This window comes from Anomaloglossus baeobatrachus, chromosome 1 (assembly GCF_048569485.1).
Source record: "Anomaloglossus baeobatrachus isolate aAnoBae1 chromosome 1, aAnoBae1.hap1, whole genome shotgun sequence".
NCBI classification, from domain to species: Eukaryota; Metazoa; Chordata; class Amphibia; order Anura; family Aromobatidae; genus Anomaloglossus; species Anomaloglossus baeobatrachus.
Genome location: NC_134353.1, coordinates 269,082,895 through 269,106,940, shown reverse-complemented (window position 1 = coordinate 269,106,940; position 24,046 = coordinate 269,082,895).

Genomic DNA, 24,046 nt, shown 5'->3' with positions numbered 1-24,046 from the left:
GAACTTCTAGGTTTTTCTACTTTCCATTTTTTTAAAACTTTTCTTTACATTTTTTTTTATTTATTTTATAGTTTACCTAGGGGTCTTTAAGGACCAGCAGTCTGACCACTTGTGCATTTCTGCTGATCAGAGCTGCACAGTTCTGATCAGCAGAAATACAGCGTTCCTGTGAGAGCTGTTGCTCTGTCGGCTCTTACAGGACCTGCGTCATTATAGAGACAGGGGTCATCCGCTGACCCTTCGCTACCATAGCAACCATCAACTTCCCATGATCACAACATAGGGCCTCAGATGGTGGCGCGGAACGTCGCGATCCCCACCACGGCCATTTAACTCACACTGTCACATTTTGGCAGCTTGATCTAAATGGCAAACAGGCATGGGTGAATCGTGGATGCACACATACATATTAGCCCCACATCCTCCTGATGAAGCCATGCCTGGTGAAACACGTATCGAGGCCCCGCCCCTACCACTGACCTTACTGCTGCGCTATTACTTCTATCATGTCTCAAGGTAATGATTGCTGTATTTGGTGACTTTGCTATATGTGCCTATGGGAGGAGTATCCCTAGGGTGCTGTTTAACCAAAACCATTTGTGTCTTACACCTTATGGCTCTCTCCCATGCTATTTGATAAGTATAATCTCGGCACCTTGGTTCAGCAGCCTTTAATTAATGTCAGGTGGTATATGTTTTTTGTGCTTTTCTGTAGCTGGCAAGTATTCCCCCTTTTTGCCCTCACCGTCTGTCCTTTGTTTACCCTTTTATGAATAAAGAACTTTGTATTTTACCATCAGTGTTTTGAGTCCTCTTTTTCAGTTCCCTCTAAAATTCCAATTTATTGGGCTAGTCACTGAAATCTTTGGTTTTGTCTATTAGCTCCACATATCTGTTGTTCAAATCAGCAGACATGTTCAGGGATCACCGCCGGCTTACCACAGCAGCCGACGGTAATTACCGCGACACAACCAAGGATGTACTGGTACATCCTTGGTCGTAAAGGGGTTAATATTAACATATTAATTACAATTTTTTTATAATAATAATTATATCACTTAATATTGAGCTAAAATAAGTATGAGCCTCCACATAGGCTCCTAAATACAGCATGAGTTCCCACAGAGCCCCTGTATATTGTATAAGCCCCACACAGCCTCTCTATATACCATATGTGACTACACTGGCCCACTTTATACAGTATAAGCCCGCACACAGCCCCATATACACAGTATGAACTCCACATTGGCCCTCAATATACAATATGAGCCCTCACATAGTCCCTATTTATACAGTGTGAGCCCCCAAATAGACCCGCTTTATATAGTGTGAGCACCTACATACACCCTCGATATACAGTGTGAGCCTCCACATAACCACCAATAAACATTAGGAGCCCCCACATAGCCCCCAGTATACAGTATAAGCCCCTACATTATTCTAAATACAGTATGAGCCTGCAAATAGCCTCCTTAAACACTAGTGGATAGAGTATGCTTAGCCTTGTAGATATGCTCCCCCTGCCTCTCCCTCCAGCATACAGTCCTAGATGGAGCATGCTGAGCCTTGTAGTTCTGCAGCTGGTGTCTGCTCTCCTGCATTCACTAGTGGATAGAGCATGCTGAGCCTTGTAGTTCTGCTCCCCCTATCTCTCCCTCCAGCATACAGTCCTGGATGGAGCATGTTGAACCTTGTAGTTCTGCAGCTGCTGTCTGCTCTCCTGTATACAATAGTGGATGGAGTATGCTGAGCCTTGTAGTTCTGCTCCCCCTGCCTCTCCCTCCAGCATACAGTCATGGATGGAGCATGCTGAGCCTTGTAGTTCTGAAGCTGCTGTCTGCTCTCCTGCATACACTAGTGGATGGAGTATGCTGAGTCTTGTAGTTCTTCTCTCCCTGCCTCTCCCTCCAGCATACAGTCCTGGATGGAGCATGCTGAGCCTTGTAGTTCTGCAGCTGCTGTCTGCTCTACTGCATACAATAGTGGATGGAGTATGCTGAGCCTTGTAGTTCTGCTCCCCCTGCTGCTCCCTCCAGCATACAGTCATGGATTGAGCATGCTGAGCCTTGTAGTTCTGCAGCTGTCTGCTCTCCTGCATATACTAGTGGAGAATGAAGAACAGATTGAAGAAGGAAATGACATCAGATCTTTTTTTTTTCTTCACCAATCTTTAATGGCATTGTTCTTTGAAAAAACCCCGCATAAAAACGCAGTGAACAAAAACGCAGAAAAACGCAGCCAAAAATGCACAAAAATGCCTGCGTTTTTTTCATGGCGTTTTTTTGGACGCTGCGTTTTTGTGCGTTTTTTGCAGGAAAAAACACAAAAACGCAGAGTCAAAAAAACGCAGTGTGTGAACTTACCCTTAATGTGACCACCCAACATGCTTTTGTGCCGCCCCCACGTCAGCAGCCTGCCGCTGCTGTTCGGATCTGGATCCGCAGTAGCTCGAGGGGTCTCTGGACCCGGGGGTCGGGGTCGAGTCGCCACTCAGAATAAAGGGTGTTATTTACAGGGGATTGTATGGACAGTTTGTGACGCCACCCATGGTGCATGGTAAGATGGAGGACCACCGCTGCAATGGGGAGTACCTGGTGGCGATGGTGTGGGCAGTCAGATGTTTAACCCCTCCATGAGTAGGGGGGATGCCCCGGGACTCGATGTAGGTGACAGGGAGGTGCCGTTAGGATGGTCAGGGATCACTTAAGTACTCACTCAGTCCAATAACGCTGACACCAACAATGTGGGAAACCTAAGTTCTTGATGTCGCTGCAGCAAGGAGGGAGCATGCCTGGATCCTGTGCCCGTTGGTGTTGCTTGTTAGCCTGTGGCCTTTTCTGTGGCACCTTACTTCTAACTGGTCCATTTTGCATAGAACTATTGGGTCCCGTTCAGCAGTGTGGTTAACTGGATGAGCTTGCTCTCAGGTTTCACGCTTGGGATTTTTTGTACTATGTATTGGAAAAGGTCTATCCCCCTCATTGCGCTAGTACCCCGATTTTGGAGAGGGTGGAGAACAGATCTTGAAGGGTCCATCCTCGTCGAGTAAACTGCCAGGACCCCTGAAGCTCCTTCCTGACCTAGGGTCCACGTACCCCATCGTGCCCTGGCTCCTGCCCGGGGATGGCACAAGGCCGCCAGCTGTCCTCCTCCACAGTCCGTACCCATTGTCACGATCCCTTGCGACCGGAGTCCAGCTCCTACCAGGTCCAGACCAACATCTGCCATCTAGTAGCCTCAAAGAGCCCAGCTCCTGACCTCCCCTCTTGAGAGTCACTTCACAACTAACTGTCTCCTAACACTCCTGACCTCCCCTTAACCAATTCCCCAAGTGGGCGGCCCTACTCCCTTCTGGTCAGCCACTGGTGTGTCTGGTGGGTGTGGTGCAGAGTGTTCCTAGGATTTTGATTAACTTGTTCTTGGCAACACCAAAGGTCAGGGATCCGTAACCAAGGAGGAGGTGGATATCGTATAGCAGGGCAGTTTACACAATACCCTGTGATGACCTGATAGGCTAGGACGTCACACTTTTCCTTTTTTCCTGCTTTCTGTGGCTTTCCTTAAATGTTAATTTGATTTCCATACAGCTATTTACATATACTTCTTTTTAGAAGTTCCTAAACATTCAATATAATCCGTTAGGCAAGGAAGTGGAGCTAAAGGCTGCTGGAAGATGAGGAAGATGCTTCTTTCATTTTGTAAGATATATTCAAGATGTAGAAAGAAAATATATTCCCAAATAAACGTATTTAAAAATGAGAAAAAAAGATTGGGCAAGGGGAAGTGCTTAACATATTACATTTATTTTGAAAAGAGAATCCGGTCTGAAGATATACTACTTTTGGAACACAAAAAAATACAAATATAGCAGGAGTAAAAACATAAAAAAGTTTGGCAAAAATTTTCCAATTTATTAGGAGTTCAGCATGGCCGTCGGCACAATAGCAATATACTGTATTATTGAGAGAAAAAAAGAAAAAGAAAACTATGCTAGAAAATGCAACTCCACAAAACATACAATAAAAAAAAATTGAAAAGCATATAAGAAAAATGCTTGGATAGATATTAAAAAAAAAACAATTACAGTAAGTTAAAATCAATTTAAAACCTGCAGAAATCCATGTGCCCAGGTAAAATTGCAGTCTATGCTCAATAGACCCCATCACAAGGAATGTAAACACATGTATGTTTAAAAAAAAGCAAAAAAAACCCCTCAGCATAAAGGTACTGTACATATAAAAGAACACCAATGATAAATAAATACTAATCCAAAGGGCTAGGACAATAAGCGAAACGATTAAAAAAAATTGATTGCGAGAGAAAGAAAAATCCTTACGTGTATCGCTAAGTTTTAGGCTTCCTCAGGGGGTGGGGCTAATATAAATACATGAATATTTTATATCTATTAAATCAAATGTCAACCAAACAACATGGAAAGAAAGTATATTAAAATCTCAGCGTGTGACATGTTGGTTGGAATAGTGTACATACGCATAGATGATGATGCATCAGCAGAGTAAAACTATGAGCAGGTGCAAAAGTAATAGGGCAATGCACCTGCTTAAAAATCCTAGATATAAAGTATGTGGTACACAGAAGTCAGAGCGGCTTGCACACTGAGAGAACCAAACCAAGGTATGTTTTAAGAATATGATAAATCTGATACTAGTACAAATATCTGACCAAACGGAAAAAAAAACACAGAGGCCTCATACAAGAATGCCATTACTTGAAAACAATAGAATATTAACTTAAAATTGCTATTGTTAAATTATCTTTACACACAATTTTCTATGTTAATATTTTATTATTTTCATTGAGCCAAATTACAAAATGTTTTGTGAAATGCAAATTTCAGAAAATTCCAGTCAAACTCGCTTCTCCGAGGATCGTTCTGCTCATCTATAGCTAAGAATCATTAAAACCCCAAATATTTATGCAGTGAAAACTGCCTTATAAAAGTATATGAGGCTGTAGCATTTATCAGAAGCAAATACAAGGTTGGGGTGTAGTTAAATAAGTGGTTCACCCATACTCATTAATGCCCGCAACGATATTATGTTGAGAAACAAGGTTTCTCTCAATTACCTTGTGTTGCCAATAGTGCCTGTGAGCGATGCTATTGCGGATCACTCTTCCCCATCGCCTGACCCCCGGACTCCATGACCTCGGCGATCTGGTGATGTCACATCAACTTCCTGTTCACCTGACATCACCGCAGCTGGCCCCAGTCTCCCTGAGTCCCTGGGCTGTGGGTGGCGTTTCACCGCTCATCACAGCCCAGCATCGCTCCTGCTTGCGGTGCTCTGCAGTGAAGGAGGAGGGAGCAGGGAGATACTGGGCTGTGACACTGGGCTGTGATGAGCAGTGAAACTCTGCCCACAGCCCAGTCACTCAGGGAGACTGGGGCCAGCCGCGGTGATGTCAGGTGAACAGGAACTTGACGTGACATCACCGGATCCCCGAGGTCACAGAGCCCAGAGATCAAGCAATGGGAAGAGCGGTCTGCAATAGCACCGCTCACAGGCACTATTGGCAACACTAGGTATTAGTGAGGAACATTGTTTCTCAATATAATGTTGATGTGGCCAATAATGAATATGGGTGAACCCCCCTTTAATGGTTCTGTTAGAGAGAAAAGTTATGTTTGTGCTGTCACATTAAATAACATTTTTATGAGAATCTTCACCCAAGATAAATCTGTCAGACAAGAGCATTTAACTGGAATTTCGAGGATTTTCAAGACACTCTGTAACCTTGTTTGTTTTCTATGTTCAAAACTGGATACATTTAAGATCTTCTACTTGCACTTTGGCTTTAATTTCATTTCAACGCACAGTATAACCAATGTTGAACACACAAAAATGCCCGAGGTGTTCTCAGACTCATGCGCACTTTGATATACCAAGCAGAGCTGGAAAATGCAAAGGTTCCATGTAAAATGTATTTCTATAATGATGCAGTCAATATTGCATAGTTTAGGTTATCCTTTATAAATTATTGGCATGGTTGGTTTACCGGTGCATCTGTGTATCAGGGAGTTAGCTGAAACCTTGCACTGGCTAAAAAGAAAGAGGCAAAAGACAATAGAAATTATTTTTGCTCTCAGATTAAAATTGTACTTTTGCTATCTAAGCAATGTATTATGAGAGAGGACGAGATACATACATAAATACATATTTACACTGATAAAGATAGAAAGATAGAAAAATGGATAGATGGATAGATAGATAATAGATAGAAACATAGTGAGCTAGATAATAGACAAACAGGTGGATAGATAGATAGATAGATAGATGTACAAATACATAGATGGTAGACATATAGTTAGAAAGATAGATAATAAATTGATAAATTGTGACAAATCTGCTGTCAATCTGTTACGCTTTGTGATTGCAGACTTGTGAAAATTCACATTGCCTGCACTCCGATGTGAGGATTGTCTGGTGCTGGCCCCATGGGCGGTAGGTATGCAACTGCAAGTATGTGGTCCATGTATCATCAGTGTTACACACACTGGAGAAAACACGTGTCTTTGAAATAAAAATATTTTCTATATTTACCTGTATCCAGCGATGTTTTCTTCGGCTCTGCTGTCTCCTGCTTCTGACCCCTGCCCATTATTCTCATAGAATATTCACCGCACTGAGGACCTGGAAGCCGGGGCATCACGGAGACAGCATCGGGGATAGCACCGCCGAGGACAGCATCACTCGGGACACCATCGCCAGTGACAGGTGAGTATCCAGCAAGCAGTGAGTGTGCAGCGACATCCAGGAGGTCATCCGAATTTCCAATGAACTCTGGTGAACCCATGAAGTTACCGTTGTGACACCCGCTGTAGCGTGGGTGTTGCAGGGGTGTCATCAGGAGGTCATCAGAGTTAATTGGGAAGTCCGATGACCTCCTGGATGTCACTGCATACACACTGCTTGCTGGATACTCTCCTGTTACCGACAATGCTGACCCCGGCGCTGTCCCCTCAATGCTCCTGCTTCCAGGTCCAAGGTGCAGTGAATATTCAATGAACATAATTAGCGGGGTCAGGAGCAGGAGGCAGCAGAGCCGAAGAAAACAGCACTGGATATAGGTGAATATAGAAAATAGTTTTATTTCAAAGATAAGTGTTTTCTCCGGTACGTGTTACACATATGCAAACACAGATGTCATACGTGTGACACACGCGTGACATGTACAACACACGTATGACCATACCCATGCATGTGGCTTGTACCTGATTAAACACAAACATCTAAAACCGGCCTAAGTCTGATCTGTGGAGGCCCCATCTTCCAAATTACAAGACATAAAAGATCTGCTGTCCACCTATTCTCTTAATGTCTTAGCTAGCAAAGAAGTTTATCATTCCATTATTAATATTACTACTGAACATGTCACAAAATTGTTTTAACGTATGTAGCATATTATTCAGCCTGTCAGGTCAGATAATGCTAGTAACTTGCAGATATGAGGTTAATCTGCAGGATAATAGCATCAAAAAGGTGTTGGGCTGCCATATTGAAAGTGTGGCACCCAGAAGAAAATGAACTTTATATTTCCTGGGGGCCTCCGGCTTTCAGTCATTTATGTGTGCCAGCAACGCTGCAGCTACCATTCATAGTATTGTGAGCGGAGGCTGTAAGCACGGCTGGCTTTGCACTATGGAGTCAACTATCAGCCAAAGTGCTGCTACATGCTTACTTTATACTGTAGTGAGGAATGACTAGCAGCGCTGGAATTCCTGTATGACTGAAAGCTGGTGGATACTTTGAGGAAAAAAATTGATTTTCACCTGTGTGTCATGCTTTCAGTATGGGGGATGGTCACTTATCTAATGCTATTAACCTACAGATTAACCACTTATCAGCAGATTAATAGAGTTAGCCGACATAACAAGTCCCTTCTAACTGTACCATCATGTAGAACAATATTGTGATGCAGAAAATCATCTCACGAAACTTAGGACATCACAATTACTATGTCAACATCGTAGAAGACATATTACTGCATTGTTGTATGTGTATACATTTGCAGAATGCTACATCAGTATATCCAAACATTAAAACATAGACGGTGTTCTAGTTGCCAATTTAGCATTTTTTCATACTGCAGTCATAAGACAAAAAGTATCTATATACAATGGGAGCAGGACGGAAAGAAATATGATTTCTCACAGTATTTGATTGTCAAGGGAACCTGAGAAACTGATGACAACACTTTTTTTCATATACAATGCAAATTAGCCTCCCCGGAAGGATGACATTTTACACTACATAAACTAAACACTCATCTGTAGACAGAGGTTTCAGATTGTTTGCCCTTTATAGGAACAGAGTTGGTTACTGGTTTGCAGGAGATCAGGCCTATGGTGGAGCTCAGAGGGTACTTGTCTTCATTGAAGAAACACAGCATGTGTATGGAGACTTACTAAAGACAATGTTCCAAGGAAAAAACAAAGTATCAAAGATCTCTACAATATTTGTCAAAACTAAATGTCCAGAACCTAAATGATTAAGCTCATATGAAAATGTGTAGAATAGGTAAGGATAATTATTAAATGACTAAATATTGCTGACTTTAATGATGCTGTAACTGTCAAGGGAGTGTTACACGCAGCGATATTGCTAGCGATGTCGCTGGTGAAAGCACCCTCCCCCGTCATTTGTGCGTCACGGGCAAATCGCTGCCCATGGCACACAATATCGTTCTGAGCCGTCACACGGAACTTAGCTGCCTAGCGATGTCGCTGTTGCCGGCGAACCGCCTCCTTTCTAAGGGGGCGGTTCGTGCGGCGTCACAGCGGGGTCGCTAAGCGGAAGCCCAATAGAAGCGGAGGGGCGGGAATGAGTGGGACGTAACATCCCGCCCACCTCCTTCCTTCCGCATTGCCGGCGGCCTCAGGTAAGCTGCAGTTCGTCGTTCCCGAGGTGTCACACGTAGCAATGTGTGCTGCCTTGGGAACGACGAACAACCTGCGTGCTCAATAATCAACAATTTTTTGAAAAGGAACGACGTGTCAACGATGGACGATTTGGTGAGTATTTTCCATCATTAACGGTCGTTCGTGCGTGTTATACGCAATGACGTCACTGACAATGTAACCTCGGACTTTGCCACAGGTATGTCCACAGGTCTCCCGCAGCCGCTCCCCAGAATCCGCAGCACTTCATTGCTGCATGAGTCGAGCATATGTGTTGCGGTAAACCTGCAGGACAAGTGTGGAAATACCTGCGGAAGTTCCGTCATCTATCTCCATAGTGGAGAGGCGGGACATCCACAGGTATTTCAGCAGGAATAAATGACATGCAGTTACGTGCGGCTGCGGGAAATCCACAGCATATTCCGCATCCGCACATACTGCAGCATTGATACAGCACTCCCCAAATCCCATAGGGTAACTTGGGGAGTTTCTGTATTTGCGTGGCACCCCAGGGTTCGGTTGCCACAAATATACCTGTACCTGGGGCAGGGAAAGATCTCCACATCAGGTAATTCCACAAACAACACTTCCACTCCTAGCCTGGAGGGGGGCTCAACAAGCCGAGCTCAGGTGAAGTCCCCTTTAAATCCAGGTCTGGAGGTGGAGGAAGAGAGTGACAGTTGGGAGTTGAGCTGGAGCAAGGGAGTGAGCATATCCAGTGCTCGTGGACTGGACTTGCGTAAACCTGCGGATTTATCTGGAAAATCAAGATAAATTTGCAAGTTTTCTGCGGCAAAATCCGTTGTACGTTGTCTTGTGGGCACATAGCCTTAAGCGGGTTTTACACACTGCGACATCGCTAGCATCGGCTAGTGATGTCGAGCGCGATAGCACCCGCCCCCGTCGTACATGCGATATTGTGTGATCGCTGCCGTAGTGAACATTATCGCTATGGCAGCGTCACACGCACATACCTGCTCTGCGACGTCGCTCTGGCCAGCAAACCGCCTCCCTTCTAAGGGGGCGGTTCGTGCGGCGTCACAGTGATGTCACACGGCAGGCATCCAATAGAAGCGGAGGGGCGGATGTAACATCCCGCCCACCTCCTTCCTTCCTCATTGCCGGTGGACAGAGGTAAGGAGATGTTCGTCGCTCCTGCGGTGTCACACATAGTGATGTGTGCTGCCGCAGGAATGACGAACAACATCGCTAAAAAAAAAGAAAACGATTTTTTGTTTCAGGATGACCTCTCTGCGGCAAAAGATTTTGGCCGCTTTTGCGATCGTTTAAGGTCGCTCATAAGTGTCACACACTGAGATATCGTTAATGACGCCGGAAGTGCGTCACAAACACTGTGACCCCGACGATAATTCATTAACGATATCGTAGCGTGTAAACCCCGCTTTAGTGTTTAAGAGCAGTAATTTCCAATTAGTTTTGATGAAATAAGGGGCTGTTCACAACTTTCAAACGATTTTTTAATGTGTCCAGGATGGGGCAAAAAAGGACAGTCATCCCCTACCACATTACCTTAAGTCATCACTAGAGATGAGCGAACCGGTCCCGGTTCGGCTCGAGGCCGGTTCGCCGAACGGGGGTCCCGTTCGAGTTCGGTTCGTCGAACGTTCGACGAACCGAACTCGAACGTATAGGCTATAATGGGAGGCAATCACAAACACATAAAAATGCATGATAAATGTACACAAACAGTTAATAAACATTGCCATAACACTTACCGGTCCTCGCGATCCCTTCTGCACTCTGTCTCCTGCCGCTATTCCATCCGATGATCGCTGAATCCTCCCGGTGACCTGCACTGCCAGCAGAGAAGCAGGACCTATCGTGACGTCAAAATAGCCATGTGACCAGTCACGTGGCTATTATCTCATTGGCTACAGACTGGTCACATGACTATGACACGTCATGTAGGACCTGCGAGTGCATCTCTCCGGTACACGGTGCACATATGTGTATCGCCGTGTACCGGCGACATGCTCTAGCACACGGTCGACTCCCCGTTCCGTTAGGGACCGGCTGACACAGCCGGTCATTAACGGAGATCACCGTTGCCATAGCAACGCAGTTAGCGGTGACGTCACCGCTAACCGCGGCTCCGAGAGCACCGTTGCTATGGTAACGCGTCTGTCAGCGTTACCGCTAGCAGCCAGCAGTGATCACTCACGGAGTGAAGGCTGCACGCTGCTTCCCGATTGTAGTGAGCATTGTAGTTAGGATGGAGGTTCCCCAGCCCCAAGTGATGCCCCTCACTACAATCGTCACTACTACTACACTAGAAAGAAAGAAGACAGAAGAGCAGGATCGTGGAGGGCTGACAGGGGTAATAAAGATGGAGTCTCTAATGTGTCTGTGTATTTATTTCTATTAAAGTATTTTTTCTCTGTGTGGTGTCTTTTTTTAACCCTTTATTGGAGATTCTTAATGGCCGGGTCAAACGTGCCTGACATTAAGAATCTCTGGCTTAATACTGGCTGGTAAAACAAAGCCAGTATTAACTCATGATTACCCAACAAGCCACCCGGCTCCAGGGCTGTTGGAAGAGTTGGATACAGCGCCAGATGATGGCGCTTCTATGAGAGCGCCATTTTCTGGGACGGCTGCGGACTGAAATCCGCAGCAGAGGCGCCCACAAACCTCGGGCTAACCTGTGCTGCGGATTCCAATCCCCAGCTGCCTAGTTGTACCCGGCTGGACACAAAAATAGGGCGAAGCCCACGTCATTTGTTTTTTAATTATTTCATGAAATAAGTGAAATAATTAAAAAAAACGGGCTTCCCTATATTTTTGGTTCCCAGCCGGGTACAAATAGGCAACTGGGGGTTGGAGGCAGCCCGTGGCTGCCAGCTGTACCTGGCTAGCATACAAAAATATGGCGAAGCCCACGTCATTTTTTTGGTGGGCAAAAAACTTCTGCATACAGTCCTGGATGGAGTATTCTGAGCCTTGTAGTTCTGCAGCTGCTGTCTGCTCTTCTCCATACAGACAGACAGCAGCTGCAGAACTACAAGGCTCAGCATACTCCATCCAGGACTGTATGCAGAAGTTTTTTGCCCCCTGAAAAAATTATGTGGCTTCGCCATATTTTTGTATGCTAGCCAGGTACAGCAGGCAGGTACGGCTGCCCCCAACCCCCAGTTGCCTATTTGTACCCGGCTGGGAACCAAAAATAAAGGGAAGCCCTTTTTTTATTATTTCATGAATTTCATGAAATAATTAGAAAACAAATGACGTAGGCTTTGCCCCATTTTTGTGTCCAGCCAGGTACAACTAGGCAGCTGGGATTGGAATCCGCACCACCGGTTGGCCTGAGCTTTCTGGGCCCCACTGCTGCGAATTGCAGTCTGCAGCCACCTCAGAAAATGGCATTTTCATAGAAGCGCCATCTTCTGGCGCTGTATCCAACTCTTCCAGCACCTGCCTGCTATACCTGGCTAGCATACAAAAATATGGCGAAGCTCACGTCCTTTTTTTGCAGCTTTTTGGCAAAAAAAAAAAAAAATGCTTCCCTGGATTTTCCATTGCCAGTGAAGGTAACACCAAGCAGTGGGGGTTAGCAGCCAGTAGCTGCTTGGATTACCCTTAGCTAGCAATACAAAAAATGCAGTGGGAGCTAACATATATTTTTTTTAATTATTTATTTAAATAACTAAAAATAAAATGGGCTTCCCTGTATTTTGATTGCTGGACATCACAGTGCTGTAAAAATAAATCTTTAAAAAAATGACGTAGCGCTCCGCGGTATTTTTGATTCTCAGCGCAGATAAAGCAGACAGCTATGGGTTGCCACCCCCATCTGCCTGCCGTTACCTTGGTTGGCAATCAAAATACAGGGAAGCCCATTAATTTTTTCTATTTAAAAAATAGTTAAAAAAAAAAAATTACGTTGGGTCCCCCCATTTTTGATAGCCAGCTAGGGTAAAGCAGACGGCTGTAGCCTGAAAACCACAGCTGGCAGCTTTACCGTGGTTGGGGATCCAATGTGGAGGTCCCCTCAGGCTCTTTTTTATAATTATTTTATAAATATTAATAATTACACAATAAAAGTAGGGGACCCCCCAAATTGGATCACCAGCCAAGGTAAAGCGGACAGCTGTGGTCTGGTATTCTCAGGGTGGGAAGGTCCATAGTTATTGGGCCTTCACAGCCTAAAAATAGCAGGCCGCAGGCACCCCAGACGTGGCGCATCCACTAGATGCGCCAATCCTGGCGCTTCACCCCAGCTCATCCCGTGCCCTGGTGCAGTGGCAAACGGGGTAATAAATCGGGTTGATACTAGCTGTAAAGTCACCTGAGATCAAGCCCAGCAGTTTGTGATGTCATGGCGTCTATTAGATACCCAACATCATAAACTGTCAGTACTAACAAAAACAAAAAATCGACAAAAGAAATTTATTTGAAAAAACAGTCCCCAAAACATTTCCTCTTTCACCAATTTATTGTAAGAAAAAAAATAAAGGGGTCCCACGACGACTCTGGACCGTCTAGAATATGGGGGGGAGACACTCAGGGAACGTATCCCCCATTTTCTAGGAGTGCGGACCCTTCATGTGAGGAGTGTGGGTGCAATGAATCTGCACTCACTCTCCCCGGGTCCACAGCAGCAGAGTCCATGTCGTAATGGTTGCTACCAAAGCTGCAATGCCCTGCTCATGAGGTAAGGGCATGCCTAATCAGGAGAACTACTGTAGAGGAAGCTCTGCTCACTGGTATATAGGTGCTCAGAGGTAATAATAGATAAAATTAGTGAGTAACCTCGGCACTCTATATCTCCCAGACTAAGTCAGTAAGTCACAACGGATAGTAATGCAAAATCACTCTTTATTGGTCCGTATTAAGAAAATTTTTTTTTCATAAGCATATATGTTTTTGTCCAAAACAAGTTACAAATGACGTTTCGGCCTGAGCCTTCGTCAGATTGGACTTATCTGCATGTAATCATGAAAAATGACAATAATCAGTATCACATAAGAGTGAGAGAACAATAACATAAACTCGAACAATGTAGAGGTACAATTGGGATGCAGCAAAAAAATTGCAACACAGCAAGAAATGAAACACATGATACAAATGTCATAATACAGTACAAGGACAATATAGTAATGACAAATATGGGGTCAGAGTAGACTTAGACAGCTCTGGTACGAAAGAGATGTCAATCATAAAGTAACATGTGCAGTAGGTGTAGAGCTACACTATGCATGGCAGAGCTAATGGGTAGACCGACCATAGAAAAAGTAGAGAAAAAGTGGAGAAAAAGTGGAGAATAAGTGGAACATAAGAGGAGAAAAAGTGGAGAAAAAGTGGAGAAAAAAGTGGAGAAAAAGTGGAGAAAAAGTGGAGAAAAAGTGGAGAAAAAGTGGAGAAAAAGTGGAGATTAAGAGGAGAAAAAGTGGAGAAAAAAGTGGAGAAAAAGTGGAGAAAAAGTGGAGCATAAGTGGAGAAAAAGTGGAGAAAAAGTGGAGAAAAAGTGGAGCATAAGAGGAGAAAAAGTGGAGAAAAAAGTGGAGAAAAAGTGGAGAAAAAGTGGAGCATAAGAGGAGAAAAAGTGGAGAAAAAGTGGAGAAAAAGTGGAGCATAAGAGGAGAAAAAGTGGAGAAAAAGTGGAGAAAAAGTGGAGAAAAAGTGGAGAAAAAGTGGAGCATAAGAGGAGAAAAAGTGGAGAAAAAAGTGGAGAAAAAGTGGAGAAAAAGTGGAGCATAAGAGGAGAAAAAGTGGAGAAAAAGTGGAGAAAAAGTGGAGCATAAGAGGAGAAAAAGTGGAGAAAAAGTGGAGAAAAAGTGGAGCATAAGAGGAGAAAAAGTGGAGATTAAGAGGAGAAAAAGTGGAGAAAAAGTGGAGCATAAGAGGAGAAAAAGTGGAGAAAAAGTGGAGAAAAAGTGGAGAAAAAGTGGAGAAAAAGTGGAGCATAAGAGGAGAAAAAGTGGAGATTAAGAGGAGAAAAAGTGGAGAAAAAGTGGAGAAAAAGTGGAGAAAAAGTGGAGCATAAGAGGAGAAAAAGTGGAGAAAAAAGTGGAGAAAAAGTGGAGAAAAAGTGGAGATTAAGAGGAGAAAAAGTGGAGCATAAGAGGAGAAAAAGTGGAGAAAAAAGTGGAGAAAAAGTGGAGAAAGTGGAGAAAAAAATGGAGAAAAAGTGGAGAAAAAGTGGAGAATAAGAGGAGAAAAAGTGGAGAAAAAGTGGAGAAAAAGTGGAGAATAAGAGGAGAAAAAGTGGAGAATAAGTGGAGAAAAAAATGGAGAAAAAGTGGAGAAAAAGTGGAGAAAAAGTGGAGCATAAGAGGAGAAAAAGTGGAGAAAAAGTGGAGAAAAAGTGGAGAAAAAGTGGAGCATAAGAGGAGAAAAAGTGGAGAAAAAAGTGGAGAAAAAGTGGAGAAAAAGTGGAGCATAAGAGGAGAAAAAGTGGAGATTAAGAGGAGAAAAAGTGGAGAAAAAGTGGAGAAAAAGTGGAGAAAAAGTGGAGAAAAAGTGGAGCATAAGAGGAGAAAAAGTGGAGAAAAAAGTAGAGAAAAAGTGGAGAAAAAGTGGAGAAAAAGTGGAGATTAAGAGGAGAAAAAGTGGAGCATAAGAGGAGAAAAAGTGGAGAAAAAAGTGGAGAAAAAGTGGAGAAAGTGGAGAAAAAAATGGAGAAAAAGTGGAGAAAAAGTGGAGAAAAAGTGGAGAATAAGAGGAGAAAAAGTGGAGAAAAAGTGGAGAAAAAGTGGAGAATAAGAGGAGAAAAAGTGGAGAATAAGTGGAGAAAAAAATGGAGAAAAAGTGGAGAAAAAGTGGAGAAAAAGTGGAGAAAAAGTGGAGAAAAAGTGGAGATTAAGAGGAGAAAAAGTGGAGAAAAAGTGGAGAAAAAGTGGAGCATAAGAGGAGAAAAAGTGGAGAAAAAAGTGGAGAAAACGTGGAGAAAACGTGGAGAAAAAGTGGAGAAAAAGTGGAGAAAAAGTGGAGAAAAAGTGGAGCATAAGAGGAGAAAAAGTGGAGAAAAAAGTGGAGAAAACGTGGAGAAAAAGTGGAGAAAAAGTGGAGAAAAAGTGGAGCATAAGAGGAGAAAAAGTGGAGATTAAGAGGAGAAAAAGTGGAGAAAAAGTGGAGAAAAAGTGGAGAAAAAGTGGAGCATAAGAGGAGAAAAAGTGGAGAAAAAAGTGGAGAAAAAGTGGAGAAAAAGTGGAGAAAAAGTGGAGATTAAGAGGAGAAAAAGTGGAGCATAAGAGGAGAAAAAGTGGAGAAAAAAGTGGAGAAAAAGTGGAGAAAGTGGAGAAAAAAATGGAGAAAAAGTGGAGAAAAAGTGGAGAAAAAGTGGAGAATAAGAGGAGAAAAAGTGGAGAAAAAGTGGAGAAAAAGTGGAGAATAAGAGGAGAAAAAGTGGAGAATAAGTGGAGAAAAAAATGGAGAAAAAGTGGAGAAAAAGTGGAGAGAAAGTGGAGAAAAAAATGGAGAAAAAGTGGAACACCCTTTGGTACCTTTCATGTGGCACTAAGGGGTGCTTAGCTTTGTATTTAGCCAAAAAAATGAAAAAAAAATGACATAGGGTTCCCCCTAGTTTTGTAGCCAGCTAGGGTAAAGCAGACGGCTGCAGCCTGCAGACCACAGCTGGCAACCTCACCTTGGCTGGTAATCCAAAACTGAGGGCACCCCACGCTGTTATTTTAAATTAAATAAATAATTAAAAAAAAAAACACGTAGGGGTCCCCCAAAATTGGATCACCAGCCAAGGTAAAGCAGACAGCTGGGGCCTGATATTCTCAGACTAGGGAGGTCCATGGTTATTGGAATCTCCCCAGCCTAAAAATAGCAGGCCGCAGCCGCCCCAGAAGTGGCGCATCCATTAGATGCGCCAATCCTGGTGCTTCGCCCCAGCTCATCCCGCGCCCTGGTGCGGTGGCAAACGGGGTAATATTTGGGGTTAATACCAGATGTGTAATGTCACCTGGCATCAAGCCCTGGGGTTGGTGAGGTCAGGCGTCTATCAGATACCCGACATCACCAACCCAGTCAGTAATAAAAAAAAAATACACGACAAACACATTTTTATTTGAAAAAACACTCCCCAAAACATTCCCTCTTTAACCAATTTATTAGATTGAAAAACAAATCCAGGTCTGGTGAAATCCAAGGGGTTGCCATGACGATGCACACTGTCCCAGTCAATGAAGAGCAGGATGTTCCCCATTGGCTGGGAGAGCAGTGCAGTGACCTGAGCTAACATCAATGGGTCAGCCCAGGTCACTGCAGGGGATGACAAGTGCTGCTGTCAGCGAGGTACATTACCTGCGCTGATCTCCAGCACACTGACAGCCCCTGTCACTGAGGTCAATGACCGGCGCCTTCACATCAAGTATCGCGAGAGGTCCGTGACGTCACCGCCAGTGTCAGTCTCGGGTCGGAAGCGATAGGTGATGTGACAAGCGGCGGCCATGGAGGACAGTGACAGCGCTGAGGTCGGGATGGCGGGACTTCATCACCGCAGGTAAGCCGAGCGAGCGAGCGAGCGAGCGAGCGGGCGGGCGGGCGGGGGGGGGGGGTGGATGTGTGTGTGTGTATGTGTGTGTGTTTGTGTATGTGTATGTATGTGTACATGCCGCGGGCAGGAGCGGGTGGAGCGAGCTGAGCGGGAAAGTGTGGGCTTCCTGCACGTAACTAAGATAAACATCGGGTTACTAACCAAAGCGCTTTGCTTGGATACCCGATGTTTATCTTGGTTACCAGCTTGTGGCAGGCTGCCAGCGATGGCTCCTGCTCACTGTAGCTGTAAAAAGCCCTGCTTTTTGCTGCTAGAACCGTTCTCGAACGTATCTAGAACTATCGAGCTTTTAGCAAAAAGCTCAAGTTCTAGTTCGATCTCGAACAGCCCAAAAATCACTCGAGCCGCGAACTGGAGAACCACGAACCACGAACCGCGCTCAACTCTAGTCATCACCCCCTGCTGGTCTGCTGACTGTAAAATCTGACAGGGGACGGGAGGGTATCACATGAATTCTTCAGGTGCTTCTGTTTAGCTGCAGTAGTCATGTGACATTATGAATATAATTAGGCACAGTTACTAAACCTCTTTGATTATTTACTTAGACTGTTGAAAAAAGTGCCAAGTTTATCACAGTGGCTTATCTTGGATAACAAATTTGTGGTGGCATCTTTAGAAACTTCTACTATTTGTTATATTTTGGTTGGCTTAATTTACACTATTTGTCTACGGCTTTATTTTGCTGCAATTTGTAACATTTTCTTGCATTTTAAAGGGAATTTTTCAGCAAGTTTTTGCTATGTAATATGAGGAAAGCATGAGATAGGGGCTGAGTCACTTATTTCCTGGATGTGTCACTTACTAGGCTGTGTGCTCTAATTTCAAAGCAATGAGTGTTTTATAAGCAGGCGATTATCATTGCTTGGACTAGGTGCCTGCCTGCATCTGGTCCAATTACACCCTTAGAACGTAGCAGCTTGCTGACAATAGACAATGTACACACAAAGCTGTGGTGTGGGTGGAATTAGCTTTCTCTGGCCTGCCATATGCTATGTCTAAAAACTGTGTCACAACTGCTGTACCCAGTAATCTAAGTGATACATCATTGGAATCAGGGTCCCTTTTCCTACATTATCCTGCTGTTTGATGAGGTAGCAGAAACTTGGTGACAGATTCCCTATATGTTGTCCCTTTTTCAACTAAGCCACCTTCTTTCCTTTAAAGCCATGCCCCTATTTAAAGCATAAGCAGAGTTATAAACACATATTAAATAGGTCTAAGACAAGATGTTACACATTTTGCCAGCAGACAGCAAAATGTGACGTATTTTCTGCCAATGTCAAGGTACTTTTAAAATATGACTTATAGTTTACCAATTTATGTCTATAACATGTTCAAAGAGAGAAGCACATCCCAGCTATAAGGTGCTTGTCAACTACTAAGTTGGTGTAACATGAACACTTAATCAACAATGTCAACATTCAACACTTTCTGTCATTAATCTAAGTAATAAAATTAATTAAAATTAGACTGATGTAAAAAAAGACTTGAGCTCTGCTCCAGCTGTGACCTGTCCTACATGTCCACAAATATTCCACTAAAGGACAACATTCTGAATTACTCGATTTGTCATCCCTCCCTGCCTAACAAGCCCAAGCGCCATCTTGCTCCTTAGGGTGTGCTCACACGAACGTATGACTCGCATGATTATAGGATCGCACCACCCGGCACGGCTGACTTCTATCCTGAAAGGAGTAGGTCGGCTGCATGTATTTCTATGCAGCTGAAACGCTCCTGTCCAGAGAGTGTGCGGCCATAGCGCATAGCGGGTGATGGGATGAGAGACTCGCTGAGTGACCCCGGCCTTATAACTAAAATCTGAATATAGCTGTGTATAATCTGCAGTGATTCACAGTAAAGGGGGCTTCACACGTTGTGACATCGCTAACGATATATCGTCGGGGTCACGGTGTTTGTGATGCACATCCGACGTCGTTAGCGACATTGCAGCATGTAACACCTCTGAGCAACCTAAAACGATCGCAAAAGAGGTAAAAATCGTTGGTATTGGAGAGGTCGCTCCAATACCAAAAATCGTTGAGAGGTGAGTAGCGAGGTTGTTTGTCGTTCCTGCGGCAGCACACATCGCTATGTGTGACACTGCAGGAACGAGGAAACTCACTGCACCTGCATCCACCAGCAATGAGGAAGGAAGGAGGTGGGCGGGATGTTCGGCCCGCTCATCTCCGCCCCTCCTCTGCTATTGGGCGGCCACTTAGTGACGTCGCTATGATGCCGAACGAAACGCCCCCTTAGAAAGGAGGTGGTTCGACAGTCACAGTGACGTTGCTAAGCAGATAAGTAGTGTGACGGGTGTAAGTGATGTTGTGCGCCACGGGCAGCGATTTGCCCATGTCACACAACAGATGGGGGCGGGTACGCTCGCCAGCGATATTGGTACCGATATCGCAGCGTGTAAAGTACCCTTAACTCTCAGGTGACAGCTTTCAGGACTGTCTCATGGGCGGTGAACTTAATATTTGCATCATTATTTTCTTTTGCAGGTCATTACACAAGTGTGTGCCTAAACAATGTAACATTCGTGAAAATAGATTTGATTTAGTGATTTTTTTTAACTTTTTCATTGTGTTTTGAATACATATGAAATGAGAACCTAATTAAGAGGATTGACTGTCACTTCCAATCAGTTGATCACAGTTAGGATTTGCGCACATCTATGTTTAGCATGGGCTAGCACAATCTAATAAAAAATGCTTGCACTCGTGACAATGGTAAACAATGAGGCAGTGTCCATCTGTAAGTTATTTTTCAGCTGTAATTGGCCTGAGGAAACAATCGCAGCATACTGTTTATGGCGATGTAATATGGCCTAGACTCGCAAATGCAAGTCAATGGGTGCGAGAAAAAAGAAAACCGACATCACACAGACCATCCGTTGAGATCCGTATGGAGTGTGTCTATAATAACCCTGTGTGAAAGATGATGTATAAAACATATTGCATTCAGATGCTAAGCAAGGAATAAAAAACGCATGACACTCGCCAACTTTTCTGGGTGAGAATCTGAGAGATTTTATATACGCAGATGTGAGTGAACCCTAAGGCACTGTGCCCATGATCAGGACCCTCTGTATCCTGGACGTGGCGGGTCCTGACCTGTGGGGCCTTGAGTCTCCTCCACAGGAGAAAGCAGGAGACTGCAGCTGCCCATACCCACGATCAGGGTTTGGGGCGCTGCGGTGTCTCGCCAGTGTTATCCCTACGGAGACTCTGCAGCAAAGAATTGACATCCTTGAAACTCAGAAAGCCACACTGCAGGTCAATTTTTCCTGTGGGCCGCACACACAGTGGGCATGGCATTTTTATAAATCCCATTCACTGTGCTTGTACTGTATAATCCAGCATTTTGGACACAGCAAAAACACACTGCGTTCAAAACCCTGCAAACTGATCGTGGGCACGCAGCCTAAGGGTATGTGCACACGGTGCAGAAATTTTCTGCAGCAAAAAATGCACCTTGTGGAAGAATAATGTCGCGGGCAGGGGGGTTAACTGGCCACGTCAGGGAAGGCTACCCGAGGCGTTCGGATCCGGGAACGTGGCTGGGGCTCGAGTGGCAGCCAGATCCGGGGCTTGTGCAGCAGCCCGTCACACACAACAACGAAAAAGGGGGGTATTTACAGGGGAGGAGTTTGTCAGTGACGCCACCCGTGGGTTGCGGTTATGGTTGGTGACACCGCCACCACTTTGGTATGGGACGCCCGGCGCTGATGGAGTGGGGCAGCAAGGTGGAATCCCCTTCACGGGTAGGTGTAGTCCCAGGGCCCGAAGGATGGTGCGGGGTAGCAGGGAGCAGTCTTTAGGAATGGACCAGATGGTACCAGTGTACTCACTGTGGTAATAAATCACACAAAGTCCACGTGGAGGGGTGTGCTTGGTCCCGCACATGGGCTGACAGGGCAGGGGCCCTTCCTCCTGCACTTGTGGTTTCTTGTGTGTTGACTTAACCCGCATAAAACAGGAGAAATCTGCTCCCCGTGTTTTGTGCACTGTGGGAGCCGTTGCCCGCAAAATCTGACCCTTGGGATCTCTGTGGGTTCTGGCAGACACCATATCCCCCGTGATGGGCTTCCGTTTCCCTCTCTGGGCTACTTGTGGGACAATATCTGTAACCTTAACAGAAAAGTCCACAGCACCTTGGTTAAAAAACTTAAGTGCCTGTGCAACAGCACAATCAGCACCTCAGGAGCACACGTCCATGATCAAGGGATCACTTGAAATAACATACCAATAATAAGGATGACAGCGCTCCTCCGGGTGAAAAACATACAATTTCTTTATTCCATCAGTTGTGTAACAGCAACGTTTCGACCTGTTGGTCTTTGTCAAGCATATGCTTGACAAAGACCAACAGGTCGAAACGTTGCTGTTACACAACAGATGGAATAAAGAAATTGTATGTTTTTCACCCGGAGGAGCGCTGTCATCCTTATTATTAATATCTGTAACCTTGTCTCCTGCTGGCTAATCGGTAAGGCGCTTGCAGCGGTTCTTGCCCTTTGGTCCAGGTACCCCGACTGTGCACGGCCTCCGGACCGGATTCCCGCTATCGGCACCGGCGGGCTACAACCCTGCCCCGGTCCACTTTAGGTCTGAATTAAGTTAGACGAAGGGCACCACCCATTGGGATCTCCCAGTATACATATAACCACATGAAACAAAAAGAAACAAAAAGGAGTATACTCAACAGGGATCACCAATGAGTTAGTATATAGAAAAATACAAAAAAACTTTATTGGGATGACATATCTAGAACACACATTTGTCTGGCTCAGAGAGCAATCAAGACACACAACAAATAGACATTAAAAACACTAAAAAAACAATCACGCTTTAAGTCTCCAAACACGCCGTCCCCCAACAGAATACAGGTGTGGTATATAGGATAAAAATAAGTGCCTTTTATCACTAACTCACATCATTATCCACATATAAAGGTATTTTTTAACTACTAGACAATGTGTATGATAGATTTATGCAAATAAGCCCAAATGAGTACGTACATACACACAACCCCCTAGTATCCGTTGCCTACTCAGTAACAGATGTTATTGTATATAGACCTGGAATCAACTACCCATTAAAGTGGGAAAATAGGTACTTTAGTAATAAATAGATAAGTATGTGTACCCCCACTGTATATTGAGACAGGGGGTGACTCAAGTAGTGTATTAGATAGAAGGACCACAATGTCACATGGTCACCTGTAACAATATAGGATTAGAAACCAATTCTCATGACTGAGTAATCAAAAAGTACTGTTTGATCACATACTACAGTAAAGGGTTAAACATAAAATTCACTACTGATTATAGTCTGCTAGTTTGAATAATAAAACTTTAGGTCTCCCTCAACCGGATCTCTGTCGCCTGTGGCCCTGCTCTGCCGTCTACCACCTAGTCAGCTCAGGTAGTCCGGTAGTGCAGGGCTCCAACACCTGACCACCACTTCACTCCTCTCACTTTCTCTGACTAGGCTTCACTGCTGTGTTCCCTCCCCTGATACCTCAGGACCCCTAGGTTGGTGTTCCCATCCGCCTTGTCCCGCCCATTGGTGTGCACCTATTGTCCCGGGGGGTGACTTGGCTTTTTTGGCTGTTACCTGTGGGTGTTGTGTTGGTAGGCCAATGAGGATGGAGTCCTGCACCAGAAGGATTTGTGCAGTCTCTGTGACAACCTGGTTTTGCCAGGGTGTCACACTCCCCCTTGGTAAAACACAGCACGTCCTCAGGATGTCCGGCACCATTATTTATTTTAACTGCATCTAAAAGGGTATAAAAACAGTTAAATACATAACATATTAAACATAAGCATTTCTTCCCTAATAGGAAGGCACATTTTCTTGAACGTTGCAAACAACATCTCCTTCTCCCTTCAGCCCGCCACCCAAAACACCTGAACCCCTGGTGCCACCGCTAACACTGGTGTCACACCGCCCTGGGTTCCTGTTGGTGTCCTTGATTACTGGGCAAAAGTTCCTTACCCACCAGTCCACCCCAAAGGATCCCAAAGTTTCGGAACCCTCTGGCCTGGAGTTTAGCCACCGGTTTTGCTGGTGACTGGGCCTCGGCCGACTCTACCTCTACCTCTACCAGTCCAGAGACCTTGGTCCATCAAAAACAGTGGCAAAGCTGGGTTTAACTGGGAAAAGGGGTAGCCGGAATCCACTACAAACTTATTATTTTTGTTCATGAAAGTGACGGTGGGAAGCGAGGCATGGCTGCTCGTTGACCACGATCCACTTCTTGATGTCAAGAGCAGACCACCCCCGCTCTCCACAATGCCTGGTGTAACTGACCATATCTCTGGGTTCCAGATTCCTGTCTGGATGGCCAGTCGGCATGTGAGGGGCTACATCCCTTCGGGACATGAAAATCTCGGCATCCAGTCCCGGCTCGTATATAAATCCCCATCCTTTTTGGGAATCGAAATGGCGGACCTGCCCTTGGTAAGTCGGGTCCTGGACCCAGAAGGTGGCTTGCCGAAGGCAGTCCTTCTCTTTGTACGTACGGGCCAGCACATCAGCCTTGCGCTTCTCCCTGGCAGCTATCTCCTTGCGTAGCTGCTGCTGCTGCCGCTCCCA